This window comes from Drosophila tropicalis, unplaced genomic scaffold (assembly GCF_018151085.1).
Source record: "Drosophila tropicalis isolate 14030-0801.00 unplaced genomic scaffold, ASM1815108v1 contig_694, whole genome shotgun sequence".
NCBI classification, from domain to species: Eukaryota; Metazoa; Arthropoda; class Insecta; order Diptera; family Drosophilidae; genus Drosophila; species Drosophila tropicalis.
This window is the reverse complement of record NW_027173176.1, coordinates 5,437,693-5,453,513: the sequence shown is the minus strand read 5'-3', so window position 1 is coordinate 5,453,513 and position 15,821 is coordinate 5,437,693. Positions and strand designations below refer to the sequence as shown.

The 15,821-nt window shown below is 38.6% G+C and overlaps 1 protein-coding gene and 2 non-coding genes across 3 annotated transcripts in view; 1 reads left to right on the top strand and 2 right to left on the bottom strand.

The window, feature by feature from the left end:
• Window positions 1-15,821, top strand: part of LOC137578844 (uncharacterized) — a 128,182-nt gene that overhangs the window by 51,452 nt on the left and 60,909 nt on the right. The window lies entirely within an intron of this gene.
• Window positions 4,941-5,038, bottom strand: TRNAI-UAU (transfer RNA isoleucine (anticodon UAU)). The gene is made up of 2 exons: window positions 5,001-5,038; window positions 4,941-4,976 (listed from the first exon to the last, which is right to left on the bottom strand). It is a non-coding gene; the product is annotated as a tRNA-Ile (tRNA).
• On the bottom strand, window positions 5,821-5,918 carry TRNAI-UAU (transfer RNA isoleucine (anticodon UAU)). The gene is made up of 2 exons: window positions 5,881-5,918; window positions 5,821-5,856 (listed from the first exon to the last, which is right to left on the bottom strand). It is a non-coding gene; the product is annotated as a tRNA-Ile (tRNA).

Below are 15,821 nucleotides of genomic sequence, written 5' to 3'. Positions count from 1 at the left end.
GTCTTTGGGCGGCCCGATTGGCGCGTAAGCATGCGGAATGTGAACTTTTGCTGGACCTCCCATCACTCCCGCTGCACACATGCATTATCATCATCATCGTCATTCCCCTCATCATCGTCATTGTGTGGCATCCGTTTAAGTCCGACACATTGTTGAATGTAGATCGGTTCTGTTTCTGCGAGTGAAAAATGTTCCCATATTCAGCAAAAGCAACAGCTGCCCCTCGATTATGTGTGTGTGTGTTGGTGTGCTAATGAAATCGAGCGAGTTTATTTGTTTATGCACATATATCTATAGTATATTCGGTAAATTGACAGCAGTAAAGATTTGATAAAGACAATCAATATCAAGTTAAACACTATGCAACACAAATTACCATCAATTCCGATTGTGACTTGTCACAAAGTTTTTCACATTTAAACTCTTTGAATTTTGATTATCGTTACGTAATTCCAAGGACTCTAAATCGATGCAAATAAGTGTATTTTACCCTATCAACCTTCGATCCTTGGTTAAACTTGTCGAGGGAAGTGAAAAGAATCCAAAAATCTTAATGAAAAGTCCTTTTACAAATGTCGCTTTAGACAATGTCTGTCGTATGAACTTTAAGAAATTAATTTTAAAACAGTTAAAATATTTATAAAAGCTCGAAAATCGATGCCCTAAAATGTGTTGTCTAGTGTGAATTCCTTTATTTAGAAATTTTACTGTGGTCGCCTTGAGTATGTTTTGAGTTTCATTTTCATTTGGGTAATTGAAGTCCGTCGTGCGTATATAATTGAGACACAAAGTTATAGCCGCCACCACCAATATACAGACATGCATACATTTGTATGTACATAACATCGATTGGTTTGGATCTAATCGATCTGATAGGATCGCATTGAATCGGATCGCAGATCGTTCTTGTCTATTTATTCAACTTGAGTCCATCGATATGCGCCAGTCACTCAAATTAGTTTAATGTCGCGCGATGTAGATTAACGATCGCTCTTATATACATACATATCTGCATATCGATCTGGCCAGCGGCTTTTGTAATGCAAATTTGTTGTTTTCCTATTCTACTGTATAATTGTTTATTAACAATTGCCTCTGGCAAATAGTTAAGCAATTAAAAAGACAAAGACATAGATAAACTATGTAATAATTTTCCTTTGTCCACGTTGCTGTGTGTGTGTGTGTGTGTGTGTGTTTTTCTTTTAGAGTTTCCAACAATTTGTCTGCTTTAATTTTGGCTTTTTCAGCAAACAAGTTAATGTTGAGTCTGTTGTTTGGTTTCGATTGAGTTTTCGTTTTCGTATTAGCATTGGGATTATGTCATGCAATTAACAATGGCATATTGTATAGTGGCAGTTGTAGTGGTGGTATTTGTTGTTGTTGTTATTGTAAATTGCTACCGCTTTTGGCTTTGTCAGCAGCACGTTTTCGATTTAAAATTGGTTGGACGATGTTGCGTGCACTTTGTGAACTTTTGCGGTGTGTACCCGGTTACAGCTACTGTAATCAGCATTGGATTTTTTTTTTTTTTTGTCATTGTTGTGTTTGCTATTATTCATATTGTTGTTGTTGCTGTTGCTGTTGCTGTGCATGTAATTAACCAACATTGACATGTCTAGCTATGCGTTTGACAACCGATCAGAGAGCAAACCCGCTGACGTAAGCGCATCGTGTGCGTCAGCGATGACAATCCATGCCATTCTGAACTAAAGTTCAGAAAAGATCTGTTGGTTCTGTTGGGCGTGACACTTTGGCATTGTCACACCACCTGGTCAATGTGTGTGTGTGTGTGCAAATATGTATCAAGGCTAGTCCAGCTGGGTCATTAGGCACGTCTATTAGCTGAAAGTGCACCTGTTTTCTCTCAATATTTGTCGGTTTTTGTTTTAAGTGAGCGAAACAATTTGTAGGTACATTACATACACATGTTTTTTTTATATTATTCATACGACAAAGAAATGTTTTTGTTATTTAATAAAAAAATATATAAAAGAAACCTCAATGTACTCTAAAATTAAACAACTTTATATTTTTTTCCTCCATGCTTGGATGAAATGCTTTCAGAGATGCTAAAGACACATACATATTTTCTGAATATATTGACTAACATTTCTTATGTTAGTTGATCAAACAAGTATATTGATTAGTACTATGTTGCTTCTTATCAGTATGTTTTATGGATTCGCTGTCTGTTTACATCTTCTTGTTTTTCACACACTCATACACATGTACATATGTATGTATGTATGGTGTACATACAAAACGTAGTTTCAGCCACTTGAAATGCACCGCGCGCGCACATTGCAATTAGTGTTAAAAGACACAACCATGATGCCGCTTTAGCCAAGAGACGCCGTGCCGCAAGCTTGTGCTGGGCCAGATATGCCAGACCAGAGTCAGGAAGAGCTACTAATTGGCCTAATTCTCAGTTTTTCCTCACTTTCGGCCCACGCATTCACGCAGCATCATCTTGTAGGTAGGTTGCTGCGGTGGTGTAGGTGATGATGATGATGATGGTGGTGGTGGAGGTGGTGGTGATAGTGATGCTGCTGGTGGAGCGGACGCCTCATAAATAAACAAAAACAGAGAGAAGAGTAAGAACAAGAACCAGAACCAGTACCAGATTAAGCAGCAACAACAACATGGGTGTTAGACATGAGAGCACCCAGCCGCAAAAAAGAAAAACAAAAAGAAAAGAACTCCAATTCAAGAGTCGTCGATATGTAGATGAGTTTGTTGGTTCTTGAGGCGGGACGATCATGTTGCGGGCGAACGATGATACCCCACCCTCCGACTCCCTCCCCGAATCAAACATAAGAACGTTCCGGTACGTGTGAACTGATCTGCTGGGTGGTCTGTTCCAAATCAATTGCTGGCCTCGCTTCACTCGCCTCAGTCGAATTCAAAGTAAGAAACCATAACATAAAGAAACGACACTGCGCACGGTCCAGTTCAGAGGCTCGAAAAGCCACTTTGCGGAAGAGGAAGGAGACCCTCACACCAGTCCCCAATGTATTCATTGAAAATGGGCGGAGAAGCCATGCGGTTCTGGTTGTTTATTTTGCATAAATGTTGCCCCAAATATTGCAGCTGTAAACACATAATGAATGCCGCAGTTGGGAGCCGAGAAGATGCCGATGTCGATGCCGATGCCGATGCCAATGCCATGATTATGCTATATAGCCGGATCGGATTGGCATCGGCATTGGGATCGGGATATCAGCATCAGCTGCTGCTCCAAAGTTTGGCTGTGTAAATATTTGTTTAAAATTCCGCACGCCTACCACACCATAAGCAAAAGCGAAAACCAAGCAAATCCAAGCCTCAAATACCCTGAGGTCCCAAACAGCTATCTCACTCTTTCCTCTTCCTTTCTCTCTTGCTCTCTCTATCTTTCTCTAAAAAAAGACCACCAAAGATTGCTGGACCATTCATTGCTGGTCGATCGGTCGATGCAGCTGCTCGGAAAATATGCTAAGTGCTCTTTTGCACATTGGGAAAGTAACAAATTATTATGATTTATTTCTTTATTGAAACAATTTTATAACGCAAAAACGCGAGTGAATGTTGATTTTCCATCATCATAAATTTGGCTCATAAACTACATATGTATGTACATATTAAACGATAGTTTTCCTTTCTAGCTACATAGTTTACATAGTGAATAAAGTATTTTGCAGGGATCTACCCTTTGCATTAACCTTTAAATTAAGTCGTCCGCTTCAAGCATTGTAAATCGGGTGCATATTTTGCCCCACTGTTTCCACTGCTGATCGTCTTCGTCATAGAGTTAATACATATTGTATACAAATCGACCGCCGGACTGCAAACATTTTGTTGGCATTGCTTCGTTGCGCTTTTTATTGACTTTACTCCAAACACTTGGTACTCGGCACTCCGCAACGCCCACAACCACACCCACACGCAGACACACACATCTACACCCGCATGCAAGATCCCGCATCCTCAGCAACATTAGCTAGGGGATCTCTTTTTTCTTTTCTTTTCTTCTTTTATTTTTTTTTCAACACCTTCTTGTGGCCGCATCTGTTTGGCGTTTCGAATTGTTGTTTAGATTTGCCTTTTACCCAAAAGATTGCTGCCGGCGAAGATCTATTCATAATTTCAATTGACTTTTGCGCTTTAGAGATCGTAAAAATACATACACATATGTATACTATATATGTATGTATGTATGTACATATGTATATTTGTTGATGCCTCTTCTCATCATCTTTGAAGCGGATATATTGTTCGATTTCGATTTTGATTAATTGTTGCTTTTTATATTTCACCATATAGCACCTCTACAGACACGCTCCTGCCCCCCTCCCTCTTCCGTTAGTAATCATCTACCACCACAAGTTTACAGCCACACACATGATTATCATGTTTCGCCTGGCCACTTTGGCCCTCAGTTGGAGTGCTTCTGTTGATGTTGTTGAATTTTAAACAAACTTTGCTTGCCACTCGATTTGTTTGGGTGGCATGTTCAACCTCAGTCAGTCAGTCAGGCAGGCAGCCATACAAACATATACAGAGACCTGTGAGCCAGCTCTGATAGTGGTTGTGGAATGGGTCAAGGGGGGAAGGGGGAGCCAAGTACGAGGGCAGCTGTCAGTATATAGCCATGTGCGTTGCATGTTGATTTGTTTGGCGCACAAAGTTTGGGGCCGTATAGTTTTTCTTTTTTGACAGATTTCTGAAATGTTTATAAGCAAAAGACGCAGCAACATGGAGTACACAATTCTACGGATATACAAATAATCCAATAGAAGCCATTGTTCTTATGAATTCTGGTCTCAAAACTTTATTGGGTTCATCATTAAAAAGCCAAGAAAAATATAAGCAAAGCTAAAGCCAAAAAAAAAAAAAACAAATTAAAACACACATACAAAAAGGACTTGAATAAAAAATAGTCACAGACGAAAAGGACCTGCTGCTCCAGGTGAGGCTCGAACTCACAACCCCGGCATAGCTCATACACACAGAATACTGATTATAAGTACCGTGCGCTAACCAATTGCGCCACTGGAGCTGTTGGAACAGCCGGGCCAAAAATACTGGGAAATAGATCGGGTTTTTTTTCTTAAAGCTAGTGTTAGATTGGCTAATGCTAATCTAATGTCCCCTTGACTAGCAAGGATATTCTATAATAACAAAAAAAGAAAGTGGATACGAGAAAGTAAAAAAAAAAATTTACTTTCAATGTAGCAAAAGAAAAATATTATTATTATATATAATATTAATTTTACAGTTTTAATGAAAAAATAGTCCATCCAGCATATAATTTATTAAAAATGTGAACATTTATTTTTATGCAGAATCCAATTCATTTTTTATGGTTTCATTGCGAATCATTTGAATTGAAAACTGGTTTGATGCTATGTTTTTTTTTTTTTTTATTCCATTTGTTAATAGTTTTTTGAAATGTTTTCCTGCTGATATAAGTAGCTAATGAATAGAAAGAAATTATCCTTAAACATATTTAGACATTTCGGTGCAATTTAACTACCAAATAACTATGATATCATTATGATAACAAAAAAATCTTTCTTAAACATTAATACTCTAACCATTTTAATACAAATTTCAATTAATTTTAAAATTTAATAAAATTAAAAAAAAAAGACAATTTTATTAAAAATAAGAGCTTTTAAAGATTTTGAATAACAAAAAAAATTAAATTTTACGTTATTTTTTTGCTAAAAAGTGGTCAAAAAACTTGTACAAATAAAAATTTTGAAACTAAAAAAAATAACACAAAAAAAAAAAAAGAAAAGAAAAAAAAAAAAAAGGAAAAAAAAAGTCACAACGACCTGCTCCAGGTGAGGCTCGAACTCACAACCCCGGCATCGCTCATACACACAGAATACTGATTATAAGTACCGTGCGCTAACCAATTGCGCCACTGGAGCTGTTGTGTGCTGGCTGCTAAATAAGCCATAAGAGAAGCAGCCGATGAGAACAGAACTTTTGCTCGTTTCTCTCAGTATTCTCTCTCTTTCTTTTTCGTGGCAGAGGCACGACGCATGACTGTGTATGCTTGTGTGAGTGTGTTCGCATTTGAGGAGAGCTTGCGAGGCAAACATCGTGACGTTTACTCGCGCGAATACACATGTGTACGCGCTCGCTTGTGTGTGTGTGTGTTGTGTTTGTGTGCGCTTATGAGCGAATTCATTCGGCAGGCAGCTGAAGCATTTTGTATGATAAGAATGAAACATTTAAATTAACCGAAATAATTTGTTATAATTTGCGGATTTGAATATGTGCCAAGTAGCAGACTAAGATGATGATTATGATGATGATGAGTCAACGATTTTATATGTCAGAATGGTCTTAAAGTGATTGTACTACATACACCCACCCTGATAGAGTATTAACAAACACAATCTACCAGGCGGATGGTTAATTAGGTAATCTCAAATGAAACTGAAAACTACAAAATATATTAATATTAATTTGTGTCTCTCTGAAAAGTGAAATTGAAATAATTTTACTTTCAATTAGAAACAGCGAGACCAACAGAGCACACAATATAAGTTAATGTATTTTACATGGTTTTCACTTTCATTTGGATACCGCTTGAGAACAGGTGCAACGATTACGAAGACACCAGACCGCAAAACGAAAAAATAAAACAAAAACAAAACTAAAATTGCCAACAACACCTTCTCATCATTGTAACGACCGCCACTCCACCTCCCCCACCCGCTAAAGTAGTTACAGTTCGATTTCAAATGAATTGCAAAATACCCCAGCAAAACAATAAGAAGAGAAAAATAGAAAACCAAACAACAACAACAAAAAGTTACACTAACTACAAATGTATGGTCAAACAACATTAAGTTGTAGTTTTAATACCCTTTTAGTTCCAGTCGATCAGTGTTTCGAGTATTAGACTTAGTATATATAGTTAGCTCTACTTGTCGATTTCAATATGTAAATTTCTCTTATTCTTATAAAATTTAACCATGTCGAGACCGACCAGACTTTTCAACTGTTCCTACTGCAGTAGCAACTCGAGAATCCGTCAATCATTAAATACCATCAATTTGGGTTATCACGCCAACTATAACAGATTTAAGGCAATTTATTGCTAACGGAATTCACAAACTTTGGCTAGAGAATCCTGGAGAGGGGAACTAGAGAAGAGAACAACACTGTTGTGATTGCCTCTTAAGTAAGATCTTAAGTAATTTTTAAAACAGCTTCACTATGATCAAACTTTAGCAGGATCTCAAGAGCAAAATTCCAAAAAAAAAGGAGTAAATAATGACTCCGTACCTTCAACCAGTTCCTCTATAGAGATATAGTTGGTCGAATACAAAACCTTTCATGATCCATGTAGCGAATATGCTCGAATGGTAAAGGGTAAATGGATAGAAAAAAATAACCGGCGATTACTGAGAAAAACCTCGGAGTCAGTCAGGAAATGCAAATTGCGCTAATTACTTACACTTACACTGACCCCATGTGGTTGATGTTGTTGTTGTTGGTGTTGTAGACGCCGCTGCAATTGCAGTTGATGTTGCCATAATCGCTTCTAACTGAATAAAATGCATGCAATAAACAATAAAATACAAAAAGCAATCCGCTAGCAGCAACAACAATAGTCTCTACAGCAGCCATGACAAATGACATTAATAATAATAATAATAATTTAGAGTTGAAACAGCAACAACAACAACAACAACAAAACCCAAATGATTTTGCAATGAGAAAACTTGACGATGCGAGGCAAAGTAAATCCCTTGTCATGTCATGTTGTAATTAAAAATTATTCAAAATGACAACAGCCGCCGCTTCATAGGCAGTAAATATTATTATAATGCTAATAATAATAATAATAAAAAATAATATAATTAATTGATAATTATGTATAGAGAAAGAGGGCGGGGGAGAGCGACAGAGAGAGACTCATTTGAGCAGGGGGTGAGGCGACAATCGACATCAAACAAATTCATTGAAATTGTCTTTCAAAGTGTAATAATAATACTGGGCAATTGAACAAAATTGAATTAGAATCCCCATAGACAATCAAATCAGAAATATGTACATACATATAGACAACGGTCGCATCACAATCTGAATCTGATCATAAATATATATACATACATATGTATATGGGGTCTCCGTTTTCCATGGAAGAGGCAACAGCCGCGATCAACGCCGAGAGTAAAGCTCGAAGGTTGTAAACTGGCGCCAATAAAATCAAACAATGACAGCCAACAATAAAATCGGCACAAATTGTACTTAGATTCCAATAAGTTATACTTATGTACATATGCATATATACATATGCATATATACATACATATGTATATGTACGTATGTAAATTGAAGTGTTTGTATTTATTGTAATTTGTTTGGGTTTTCCTTTTCTTTAAGATTAGACTTGGTTCTAAAAATCGTCTTTAATATTTTCTGCAAATGTCTTTTCATAATAAAGTATCTTCATACATACATGCATACATATGTATATACTTTATGATGTTTATTTTTCTTGTTATTTTATGTGGAATTTAATACTAATATTTTTTAATGTTCGTCATTATAAATGGTTGTCCAATTAATTATCGAAACGATTGTAGATTATATTATATGTATGTAGGTACCATATATTAAATGAATATCAAATTTATTTAAATATCTAATTTTATTTAATGTTGATATTCATGTAAATGAAATTGTAGTTATATAAGTCCAATATTTAAGACAGAGATTCAATCAGAGAATTCAGTGTGAAAGTGTGAATGTCTTCAACAGAATTATGATGGACACGTTGAGAGTTTTCAATTCTTCAATTGTACCTACTAAATGTAGGTTTTGTTCTTATGATAAGCTTTCGAGCACATATTAAATGCTTAAGTAATAAAATATTTATAAAACATTTAATGGATTTGCAAAATATACATATCCCCATTTCGATTCAGCACTTTAGCTTACGGAAAAAGAATATTTTGTTTGGACTATTTTTCTGTTATCAGCTTAAACATGGTCACAAGTTTTTGTTTTTCTTCTTTGGTTGTTTGTCGTCTTACGTTTCGTTTTTCGATAAATAAAAAACTGAAGAAATTACAATAAAGTTCCATTACCAAGTAATTAAGATAAATTTATTAACGATGACCCACGATGACCACGACCGAAATACTCACAATTCAGCGATAAGCCCTCTCTAGCTTTAGTCATACATATGAACATAGACCTACTATCAGGAGGAAGAAGAGGAGGGGCCCACCCCAAAAAAACAGATGAGGAGAAGAAACAAAAAAGACACTGCGCCCACCAACGATCGAATTATCTCAAAGACTTTGTGTTTGTGTGTGTAGTAGGAAAGAAAAAAAGAAAAAAAGTGCATTAAGATTAAAACTGGCGACTGTCTGACAGCTGTTGCCGCTGCTGCTGCGGCTGTTGCTGCTGTCATTGCTGTTGTTTTTCACTATTTACAGCGAGGCGCTTATCAGTTGCAGCCGACGACGATGCACTTGTAGCGCCACTTTCAGTTTCATCTGGAGCTATGTGCAGATGCAGTTCAAGTTGGCTTTTGTGGAGCGTGACGGGTGTGAGGGCGACACCACACACACACACACACACACCATGTCTATGTGACTGTGTGTGATAGATACAATGGATGGTCAGTCAATAATGGGCTGGCTATATTGATGGGGAAGACGATTTATTATTGACTCAGCTACAATTGCTTTGCTTTGCTTTGCTTTTGCCATGCTGACTGAACTTTGCAATATTTGCTTTGCTGCTGCATCTCCAGCTCGGGCTTTTACCCAGGGCCAACACTTTGAGCAGCAGTCTCTGCCCACTTAATCATGGATCAGGCTATGTTGTGTGTGTGTGTGAGTGTGTGTGTGTGTGTGTGTGGAGCATCGTCGAATTGTTGTTTACCTTCTCACGCGCGAATGACTAAAAAACGCAAAATGATTTACAAAAACGACGCCTGCGCAGGCTGCTTTAAACGGCCGACCAGGCAACCATCCAAAACCGATCTCATACCTACAAATACCTCCCCCTCCCCTTTTAAGCCAGTGCAAAATTTCGCTCTCCCTCTCTTACCTTTTTATACACTTGGCTAAAAGGGTATATTAATATATGTAATGATTTGTTCAGACAGACTGTTATGCTGATACTTTTTAAACTCACTGTTTGTATGATGCATTTTTTGTGAATGCGACTTGGAGGATCACACATACAATAGAGTCATTCAGAGATCGCACAGGCCTTAGGGCAAGAGCATTCGTCAGTCGATGATAAATTAAATTGTTGTCTTTCTGATCTCATACTCTTTAATCCACTCTCACAGCGGACACTTTGCATGTTATTTGTTTCGTTTATTTGACTTTCTCATTAACTTTTGCTTGCTTTGCGTTGTTCAGTTACTTTCCATACTCTATCCAAAAAAAGGGCATTTCAGATACACAAACACATCTGATCTCAGGTCTTTAGAAAGCGGAGATATTTGCCGAAATTTGATCTAATGAAAACGAATCAATTTAGAACTATTTTCAGTTAATTAAAACGACATTTAGGATTTTGTTATTCAACTTATAGCATTAGTTAACTAGTTAGCAGTAACTTTGTTCATTCTTAGTTGTAAGAGTATTTAAATTTCGGATTTTGATTTGGTTGCGGGGGGGGAGGGCAACAACTGAAAAATAAAACATTATTTTTCTTGCGTTTTTGTGTGTATTCGTTTAACTGAAAGTCGCCGTAAGATTTGTATGCGCACCTGATCAAACTTCACGTTCACGTCATTTGCTTGCGGTTGTCTAAGGGCTCCGCCGTCTCTCCGGTTGGCTCGGTTGGTCAGCTCAGGTAGTTTTTTGTGGGAATTTTGTTTTTTTCTCGTTGTTGATTTAGTGATTTGCCAAGTTTACACTTTGGATGGATAGACACACATACGCACACACACACAGAAGGAGAGAGAGAGAGAGAGAGAGGGAAACAGAGATACATATGCTCTCTGCTTATCTCATGTGGCATAATTTCTAAAGGCCTATGGCATCATCGAATGTCTACTAGTCACTGTCGACTCTACTCTGACTCTATCTATGAGTTGAATTCTCTTGATCCGTATGTAGCACGTTCAGGTGGCTATTAAAGTCGATTAGCTAGAATTTATAACCGGCAACAGTTATAAATTACAAAATTTAGTCAAATTAGCGCGACGAGGCGACTGCGTGCGGCGCATAAAAAATGCAAACGAAAGCGTCGTAGCCGTCGTCGTCGACGACGATCGAGTGCATTGCAGGTGTTTGAACTCAAATGTCAGCCAAAAAGTCGCCAAGGCGGGCTAAATAATTGGGCGACATACGCTGACGTCGCGCCGGCAGCGACTGAAACGATGGTGGAACAAATACATACCTACTATATACTATATAGAGACATATATGTATGTATGTACATATAAATTCGAATTGCGATCGCGATCGGAATTGGAACCACAGTCATACTCATTGGATGGTAGAGAGAGAGAGAGAGGGAGCGGATTGGGATTGGAAACGGGAATGGGAACGGGACTGCCGGGCGACAGCGCGTGCAATGCGAAATGCAAAACAAACAGTTTTCATTTTGGGGAATGTCTCAATAATTAAATGCGTTCAGGAGTAAAAGTATGTCACCATGCACAAACACGAGCACAGAGAGACAGGAAAGGCCAGACCCCAGAAAACCCCAGACCAGGCGAGGGGAGTCCAGGGCAGGGTAGTGCTGACAAGAAGCAGATTCACAAGAAAGCAGCACCTACAGAGACACCTTTCTCTCTCTCTCTCTCTATACAAACTTTATGTACTTATTGTACAGATCTCATCTAAACGGACTTAAAACTCACATAAAATATTCCTGAACAAATTTTTGGTTTATTTATTAATTACTTCAGTTTCGCAATGGTGTGAGGGGGGAGAGTTGCACACTATCTCACTAAATCTCACCAAAGGGGAATCGGGGGCTTCAGTTAATGGACTTTATCGAATGTTAAACTCACACATATTTATGTATGTAAATGTATGAAATAAGACGATGTGCTGGCCTGGTTTCGTGTTCGAGTAGTATTTGAATGCAAAGACGAACAGATTTCGGTGCTCTTAATACCGAGCAAAACGTCAATCGGTTTACTGTTTGTAAGCTTCAAAGGTTTTCCATAGTTTTGAAAGTGAAAGTTATATATTTAGTAAATCCTTTTGTAAATAGGACCAACCTTCTGGCGTATAATACCTAAATGGAATTTGAGACTAAGTTATGGATTAGACAATGCTTTAATGCTAATGTTATGATAAAAGATACATAGAAGGGCGCGATTAGGGGTGAAGGGGTAGGAGGAAGCCCCCGTCCCACCCCACCCCACTTCCCACCATGCACTCGCTCTGACCAGAGTGCCTAGGGCGTTGACATTTTGAGGGCGCAGCAACTGTCCATCGATTGTGTCCAACAAACACAGACACACAGTATACAAAGTTCCACAATTCGTCAGACAGTTGTCGTTTCTGTTGTTCCGCCCAAGTGATCAGAGATCATGTCTCGACACCCCCCAACCTCGATCCACCCTCCCTACCTGCCTACCCACCCTCCCCCACCGCCCGTTTCCTGTATGTGCAGCCCCCATTTGAATTTTTAGCTTGTGTTTCGTCAACTTAATCAAAAACGGCGGCCCAGTTGGCGCATGTGCACAAAAACGAGCTGGTGACAAATCTCTCAAACTCTGGAGCTGGCCGTGCCCATTGTCTCTTATTCTCTCTCGCACTCTCCATGTAACTATCTCTTTTGCTCGTTTATAAAAGTGTGCGTGTGTGTGTGTGTGTGTTTGCCCCTCAATGCATGGCATCTGCATGTGGGCGTCGTTTTGCGGACGCGGATTTTGTCAGGCTCATTTTTGTTTTTTTGTTCGTTCATTTGGTTTGGGTATGGATATGGGTTTGGGTTTGGGTCAAAATGCCTAGCCAAAAGGGTGTGACGCGCGACGACTATGAACGTTTTTTCTGGTGACTGTTAGACTGTCACCGTTCGATTTTTGGAGCTCGGATTCGGATACGGATTCGGCTTGGTTTGATTTTTCTTGTGTACCGCATGTGGGCTTAATTTATTTTGACTTTTGGCCATTTAACTTGAGATTTATCTGGCCTAAACTATGCGCAGAGACACAACAGCAAACAATTACAACAACAACAACAGCCACAGCTCAAACAACACACAGCACACCACAGATTTTCAGAGTCAAACCGTTGACGCGTGGATTTAATGTGCCAAATGGCCTCAACTGTGGAAATTCGAATGGAACTGTTAAATTGTTGAAGCTCAGTCAGTTAACGGGGGGATTACCCGATGATGGGGGCCCCAGGTGAGGTCTTTAACAAATCCCTGCAATCATTTGATGTGTTATTAGTATAGTTCTCTAATGATTCAATACTGTCTCAATGAGATAAGAACTGCAATTGGATTCTTTGCGTCATTTTTACCTTGATTGGTTTAGTTTTCACTTAGTTTAAAAGAGAGGTTGTTTCTATATCGAATACGGTTTTCCAATATTTATTTAGTAATTTCAGAGTGTGAATGTGAATTATTAGCATTTGCAATCCAAATCTCTTACTAAGATCGATGATGCTGCATTCGGTAGATCAATTCTGTGGATAAAGCATTTAAAAGAAATATACATATGTATTTTGAATTTCACTTTTGAAACACTTGAATGTGAATGGAATTCGTCACCATTTTGTAACTCTTTTTTCCCATTTTTCAAGTGCTTGAAATGTCTTTTCAAAGATTACTGACAATTTCGACATGTAACGCATGGCCCAACCTCAATCCGATCTTTGCATGACTGTCTAATGGCTCAATCAGCAGCACATTTCTCAATCTTTAAACACACCGAAACACACACACACATAGACAGATAGACTGGATTGTGTGTTCCCACATTAATTATGGGACAATTAAAAGACGTTCACCAGTTCAGGGCGCGGGAATTCCACTTGAATGGCTGTCAATAGGCCAAACAATATGCCACTTGAAAGGGCTCTGTCTATCTCCCTCCCTCAGTCTTTCTCTTTTTAACCCGCATAAACAGAAAGAGTGTCTGTGTGTGGAGGAGAAGATGCTGATGACCGCCGGCGTGGACAAATCTCTGACTGCAGCTGCGGTGTGTGTGTGTGTGTGTGTTGTTTGCAAACTACTAAGTAAATCGAGTAGGTAGAGACGGCTAATTTCGTGGAAATTACTCTGTGTGCAAAGCGGAGCAATGGGAATTGGAATGAGAATGAGAATGGGAGAGTTACGCATTTCCTTTCAGGTGTGCTCCAGTGATGCCCGGCGGTCCGCGTTTCCACACACACACATATTTACACAAACAAAAGCGTTAAAAGTAGGTGCAGCTGAGAGAGGCTTCAAATCGGAATCGGGATTAATGAGCAACAATTGCAGACACACATACACACACACACACACACACACACACAACACAAAGTGAGTGGGAAAATTGGAAAGGCTGCACACACTCAATGAGCAAGTCTCGAATCTCTTAGACTTCTCTGACTTTGTCTCTGTCCCGTCTCCATGTGGTGGTTCAACCTGGCGGCTTGGCTAATGATGCCGCCGCTACGTGATATTCGTTGCCAAGTGGCTGACTGGCTGACTTGGGTAAAGAATTGTTTGTGATTTTCTTTTCTCTGATGTTTTATTTCTTTCTTTCTCCATTTTTATGAATTGTTGTGGCATTCTTCGACACCGTCGTCGTCGTCTTCGTCGTCTACGTCGTCATCGTGGCTACAGAGTTCTTTATCTGCAGACGCACCTCATTTTCCGGCTTTCGTTATAAGTTTGTTGGCTTAAACCCAACGAAAAGATGAAAAACCAAACAATAAAAAAATAAATAGATATAAAAATTTCACGACAAAAGCAAACACAAAAAAAAAACCTTAAGTAGACGAAAACAAAAACGTTGACTGGGTGACGAAAGAGAGGAAGGGGGGAACTGACTGAACGTCTCTTGGATGAGGCGGCTGCTGCTGCTACTGTTACTCTGGTTGCCTGCCAGTCACTCACTCTGCTGAACGTTTTAATTGACGACTCTGAGGACTTTCCACAATAAATCAAATGGGCCACGATGATTTGTTTGCAATTTAAATGCAAATAACGACCACCCAGCCAGTAAGCCATCCAACCATCCAGTCATCCAGTCACCCAGTCTGGCCAACGACGAGATCGAAAATTATAACTTAATTTGAGATTGGATGCAGCCGAAACGAAAAACTTCCAAAGAGATGAAAATGCCCTTAAGGCAACTCGCTGTGAAGAAGAGGAAGCCAAATGTTGCTGCCACACAAAGCGTTCAAAAAAGAGATAGAGGGAGAGACCAAGAGGAATGATTTGTCTTTAAAACGAAACAAAAAAAAAAACCATTCCCAAAAGTTTTTTTTTATTTACTTTTTGGGTAAATCAAAATCACTTTTTTGGGCAATTCGTGAATGAATCGACCAAAAATATTACCTGCAAGAAAATGAGGGAAACTGGCTAAAAGAATGTTTAAGCGAACTGGATTCGAGTTATTGTCCTTGAAATTCTTTTGAGGGTTCTTAATACATGAACCAACCATAGTTGACATTCCTACTAATTTTTAGTAAGATCCACATCTTATGTATAAACTATTTATTATTTTTAATATCTAATCTGTTAACCCATAAAGATACATCTTTTATTTTAACCAAGCTAATTCACGATATTTCGTATTTTGTTTATCAAGAAATTTTGGTAATTTTTACTTCTTGAACGTTTTTATATATCTTCTTTTCCCCATCCTCCCTCAATCAATTTAAGGT